The 6,184-nt window shown below is 37.8% G+C and overlaps 1 long non-coding RNA gene across 2 annotated transcripts in view; it reads left to right on the top strand.

Moving 5' to 3' along the window:
• The first annotated feature begins 4,833 nt into the window (after positions 1–4,833).
• Positions 4,834–6,184, top strand: part of LOC107560595 (uncharacterized) — a 35,208-nt gene continuing 33,857 nt past the window's right edge. The window contains exons 1-3 of one of the 2 annotated variants that reach the window (XR_001605745.1): positions 4,834–4,996; positions 5,062–5,234; positions 5,369–5,478. This is a non-coding gene — a long non-coding RNA (uncharacterized lncRNA). Of the gene's footprint in view, positions 4,997–5,036; positions 5,235–5,368; positions 5,479–6,184 lie in introns of those variants that run through there. The other variant, XR_001605744.1, reaches the window with a different exon arrangement.

Genomic DNA, 6,184 nt, shown 5'->3' with positions numbered 1-6,184 from the left:
ACTTATGTTTTTTTTTAACATGTACACTTGAATAAAATGTAACAATTAGCAAATGTGATCTTCAATTATATAAAAAACCAACATGCCATGACCAGGTCTGTAGTCCAGACAGTAAATCTAGGTCAGTCTAACCCTCTCTGACCCCCTGCTTGTTCCTTTAGCCTCTTTATCTCCATTTAGCCACTTCTACCCCAGCATGATAATTTCTTATCATGTATTTATTTGTTTAATCCACCCCTCCCCCTGACAACTCAGCTGCCCACTTCATCCCTGCCCCCCCAAACCCAACCCAGGGAAGCCTAGAGATGCTGCACAATGGGCGGATGTCTCCTCGCCAGCCTTGGAGCCCCATCCGGGGGTGATCATGCTCCCTTCATCTCTCTCTTTCGCACTCTCTGTCACTCACAGGCTCAGATGTGGCCATCCTGCCCCAGTCATGCACACACATTATAAATAATGAATGCATTAGCATGCGTGAATGTCTTTTTGGGGATGTGTATGTTGGGGTGGGGGGAGGGTTTATGCCTTAATTCATTATTAATCTATTTCACGAGCTAAAAGGAGTCTGCCTGGGCCTGTAGGCCTCGGCTAAACCCTGCTTTAGGGGGTCTGGCTCGCTGCAGTCTGAACAATCCCCCTTCTTTTCACAACCCTCATCGTCCAGCTAAAACCCATCCTTATCCCCTCGCACTCATTCCACCCCCTTATCCTTCAATCTGGCACTCATCTAGTGGTATTTAAGTAGCTTTTGATGGGCACAGGTACAGATTGTTTGGGAGACTGCTGGCTGTTTTGGCAGAGGAGGGGCTACACTCATAAAAATAAAAGTTTCAAAAGAGGGTTTATGCAGTGATGATGCCATAGAAGAACTACTTTGGGTTCTCCAAAAACATTTCAGTGATGAGTTTCTTAAAAGGACCAAATAAAGGTTCTTTACTGAAACTTTGCATAAAATGCATAAAAGGTTCTTCATAAAAAATTTTCTTTTAGGAACTGTTTACTGAAATGTTCTTTGGGGATCCCAAAATAGTTCTTCTATGGCATCGCAAAGAAACCTCCTTTATATTTAAGAGTGTGTGAAGAATATTTTAATGATCTGAAGAATCTATGGTGCAATAGAAAAGTTTTGCGGATGTTAAATGTTCTTCATGGAACCATCAATACCAATAAAGAACCTTTATTTTTTTAAATAGTACCAATATAAAGCATCTACCCATACAGCTTTCTACCCTTTTTTGTGTTGTTGTTGAAGCTGAACTGATAGCCGGAAGCCTATTGACTTTGAAGTCGCTGTTAGTGCCATTTGGTTTGGATGAGGGGATGGGGGCGGGGTTATCTGAAGGTTAGAGGGCTCAGAAACCCTCTGTTTTGATCACAGAGGCATAATGTCCCAAATATGAGGGTCGCATGAGGATTCATGATATTTTTAGACATGAGATTACAGCACAATTATACACCATATCAATGCTGGAATAATGAAATGAATGTGCAGTAGCCTGCAGCAAGTCATTGTGTGAATGTGTCGAGCGATTGCAATTATAGATGGGATTAAGACATTGTACCTCAATTGTACATGCACAATCTTAAGTCTACAACTTTCATTTATTGATGTTTTACAGTGATAATGCACACAGGATAAGCTTTCTGACTGTGTGTTTGTGTTTTTGTCCTTTCATGCCACTAGAGTGCACTGCTTGCTATAAGCCACATCCAATCACAGTGCTCCATTACAAATCCATAGGTAGAGGGATAGAACATGTGCAGTCACACACATCACTTTGTAGCATGCACAGTATTTCTCTTCATGCAAACATGCATACTCCCCCCTCCATGCACTCAGAAACTGGATATCAGCTTCCCTTTGTCACCTAAAATGAACATGCATAATCACGTTTCCCTAAAACACCATGATACTCATAAATATAACTGACCCAGATAACAATGTCAAAATGAGACACATATCACAGTGTGAGCTGTGTCTTCATTCTTGCATGTATTTTTGTCTTTCCCTTTGCTCTTTCTCTCTCTCTCTCTCTCTGAATGTTTGCCATATGTGCTTTGGGAGAGAGCGCTATACTGAAGGGAAAAGATTCCAATGTGAAGCATTGCTTCCTTGAAAAGCAATGCTGCGTATCTTTCTTTTGTGCAGGGGATTCTCTTTCAACTTTGTTGCCTAATATGTCACTCTCTCACTCACACGTAAGAGCGTCCTTTGATCTTTTGCAGCTTTTGTTGAGTTAGCATGGTTGCACTACTGCCAGACTGCTTACTGCATTGTCACTTTAATGTAAATTGTGTGATCAAATACTCTGTTACCTTAATCCTATAGATTAATGATCAAATAGAAAGGTGCATAATCATAAACGGTGACTTAAAATATCAAATATAGATGTTATGGTAAATAAGTATAAATATGCTTTATATGAGCATAAAATTGTTTTATAATCATAAAAAATACCATGTCACATTAGAATTGTATTTGGTTTATTATCGAATATTCTGAGTGACTTTTAAACTATAAACAACTTTAAAAAATTACTCAACCGAGTGAATCCAGCTAAAAAGAAAATAAACTGATTTAGATGATGTGGCATATTTTGAGGCAAAATCCTAAAATCAAAATAATAATAAATAACAATAATCAAAAAATGCTAAATAATAACATCCCAAATAGGATAAAATGGCAGGTGTCTGTGCTTTTTTTTTTTTTTTATACTCCGTAAACATACACTACCAATGTTCAGAACAAGGTTTGGACACATATGACAGGTATTTTCTTATGATCTTAAAAACTCTTTAATCTAAAGGTTTAAGCTTAAATGTTTTAAATAACTTTGCTAGAAAAATATAAATATAAAACTAAAATATATAAATATTTTTTTCTTTCATTTATTTTCTTTTTTTTCTTTTAAATGAAAAGTTTAACCAGATAGTGAAGGAAAAGGAGCCCACAAGTTTAAGCATGTGAACTATATATATATTAATAAACAAATAATTTATTTAAAAGTAAGCTGAGACAATGTAGAAAAAAGTAAAGTGACTTTGAATTAAAATTTGAATTAAAATAAGATATAGAATCATTTGCCGTTTCGTAGTTTTGATAACTTTACTACTATTAAAATTGTGGAAAATAGAAATAATAAAAAATATGTAAGTAAATTTCCAACACTTTTGACTGATAGTGCAGGTTTCTTTGAACAGTATTGGTGTAGCAGCAGACCACTCCATTACCATTGAGAGCCAGGTTGCTTTTGCTGAGCCCTTGGAATGTGCTCGGTGCTATGTTTGGGTCTGGGGGTCTTCACTGCGGGTGTCGGGGGCAGTGGCAGGAAACACACTGTGCCTATGAACTCTATTCAAACTCTGAAACGCCTCTGCCTAGGCAGGAAATTGAAATATTGGGCTGTATGTGCAATCCAGTGACCATCTATCATGACATGTTGGCTCAAGGAGAGCAGCCCCATTGATCAGATATCGGCTGCTGAGTCTACAGGTTAAGAGGTAAAAAGACAAGAAGAGAGCGCCTTGCAGGGGTCCAGTTTTAAACTCTTAGAATCCTTTCACCTTAAAGAAAAGAAAAAAAAACAGGCCCCTCTTTCACTCATCCAGCAGTGGAGGGGGCATTAGTCAGGGATTGCAAATCCTTAGTATTTCTTTTCGTAACTCAGGAGAAGTATAGGCAAGAAGATAGGCAAGGCCAATGTCAACTCCAAACACTCAAGCAAAATCAAAATGCCTGATCAACACATGACCTTAATAATTTTGCAAAGAAACACTGTAGTCTGTTCAAATACTATGGCTATAATGGCAACTGATCAACACTAAATGTATATAGAGGAGATCGGGAAGTTGCAACTCCCTCCATCAGTTTAACCAAATCATCATGCCACCTGCCACCTAACAATACAGTAGAAGTTGACAGTATAAAAGTCTTTGTAGAAACATTTAAAGAACAAAAAGCAATACTAAGATAAAAAGTTTTTTTATACACACACACACACACACAGGTTTGTTTTTATGGTTTATGGGGACTCTCCATAGGCGTAATGGTTTTTATACTGTACAACCCGTATTTTTTATTGCCCTACACCAACCCTACCCCTCACAGGAAACTTTCTGCATTTTTAGATTTTCAAAAAAACTAATTCTGTGTGATTTATAAGCCTTTTGAATTACGGGGGACACTGAAAATGTCCTCATAAATCACCTTCTCGTTGTAATACCTATGTCATACCCATGTTATTATACAAATTTGTGTCCTCATAAACCACATAAACATGCACACACACACACACACAGTCTGTAATTAATGGGTGTTTTCATTCAATTAAGTCAATTATTTTTATTTTCATTCAAATATTTCTTATATGTTTACCATTTTAATTAATTAAATGTTTGAAATGAAATGGGGGAAGCATACTAATGATTTTGAACAAACATTAATGTTTAACAACCCTCTGTGTAATTGACGTTAATTTACACAACTACTTTAATTTGTAGCAGACAACTATGGCAATAAAACATCAAAGTTTAAAGCTCAGCGCAAATAAAAATAAATTAAATAAATAAATTAAATAAATAAATGAATGAATGAATTAATGAATGAACCAAAGACCAACATATTCATTGGATTTTTGTAGGCTACAGATTAAAAATCCATCATGTTTTTGTCAACAAACTTCCTAGAAGAACATTTAAGAAAGGCCTTTAGCGAAGTTTCATAAAAGTCACTTGCATAACACATCTCCTATAAACGCATTTGACTCCATAAAGGTGTGCGATTGAATTATTCTGTGATTATATAAAAGTAAATGCGCCACAGTCGGCGGACGTGCGAAGCAGGATGTTGAATATCACTTTAAATTTTTCAGAACAGTAAACCCGACTGATTTGTTTACGAATTTCTTTGTAATAACCGCTCGCGTGACCCTATAGACCAGTGCGGTCAAGCGAGCTGAAAACTTGCGCCCAATTAGTGGTTTTGAAACGACTCAAGGTAAGCTATGTGGTACTCGTTCAGGAAATGACATCAACGGGTCAAAACCAAAAAATATGTCGCAGGGCGGACGGTGAGTGTGGGATGCCCTGAACCTACTCTGTACCGGATGCTTCGAGACAGGTTTCTATAGTTTTGGGAGTGGATGCTGAGGACCTGAGCTGAGTGAGCGCTTCTCAACCATCACTTTCATCCTCTGCATGTTCAGCGCAGACGACACACTTTCTCAGTGACGCCGGTACGCAGCAATGTCCGTTTGCACGGGGGGCACAGTCAGATAACATGTCGCATTCTCTAGTCTGGGCATATATAGTCCTGTTACATTGTCTTCAACTTAATATGCATTCATGTTGGACAGTTGTGTTGGAACAGAGCCGGTGGGCTGTCGCAGGTGCAGCTGTGTGGGGCAGAGTGAGGAGACAAACACCACAGACAGTGAATGCTGGAGTTGTGACAGTTGAAGGAAACGTCGTTATATATGGGTATGGTTGTGTACAGCACATTTTATTGTGAGCCCATTTTAAGTAGCGAGATAATGCGAAGATGCACCTGCAACGATTCGCGCTGTGAAGTGTTAATGAGGCGCATCCATGTTTGAGCTCCTGCATCACTGTGACGAGAGCGAATCAGATGCCAAGGCGTACGTGCTCATGTGTTTGTTGTTGTTGTTGTTGTTGTTGTTGTTGTTGGGTATACACGAGTCGATCTGGAACGTGCCTTTGACAGTTTTGTCCCGCTGGCGTACACATTTTTATATCATGCTTCATGCATGATTTCATACATGAGGATTATTGGCTATGCTTTGTGACACATTGTGCGTTACGCACGATTTCACTTCACTTTTCTTTATGTCAAATTAATTTTTATTAGGTATGACCATAAAGTTATGTAATACTAAGATTGTAGTGTCACATATTAGGTTACACATAGAGGAGATTGGGGCCTATTTTATTGTATTTTATTTATGTATTTATTTATTTATTACTACTCCAGTAAATTTTATTCAGTGTAATTTTTTTGGACAAGGACATACTTTAACAATATTACATATATATATCTGTGTGTGTGTATGCAAACTTACCCCATATATTGTGACAACATGCCCCTCTACAGGGTCAAAAAGTGTGAACATTTTGAGGGGAAAAATTATATAAAATAATATATGTGTGTGTGTGTGTGTGTGTGTGT

The sequence above is a fragment of the Sinocyclocheilus grahami genome, unplaced genomic scaffold (genome assembly GCF_001515645.1).
Source record: "Sinocyclocheilus grahami isolate Dianchi unplaced genomic scaffold, SAMN03320097.WGS_v1.1 scaffold23.1, whole genome shotgun sequence".
In the NCBI taxonomy this organism is placed as follows: domain Eukaryota; kingdom Metazoa; phylum Chordata; class Actinopteri; order Cypriniformes; family Cyprinidae; genus Sinocyclocheilus; species Sinocyclocheilus grahami.
The sequence above is the reverse complement of the archived record's forward strand: the minus strand, read 5'-3'. Positions and strand labels throughout refer to the sequence as shown.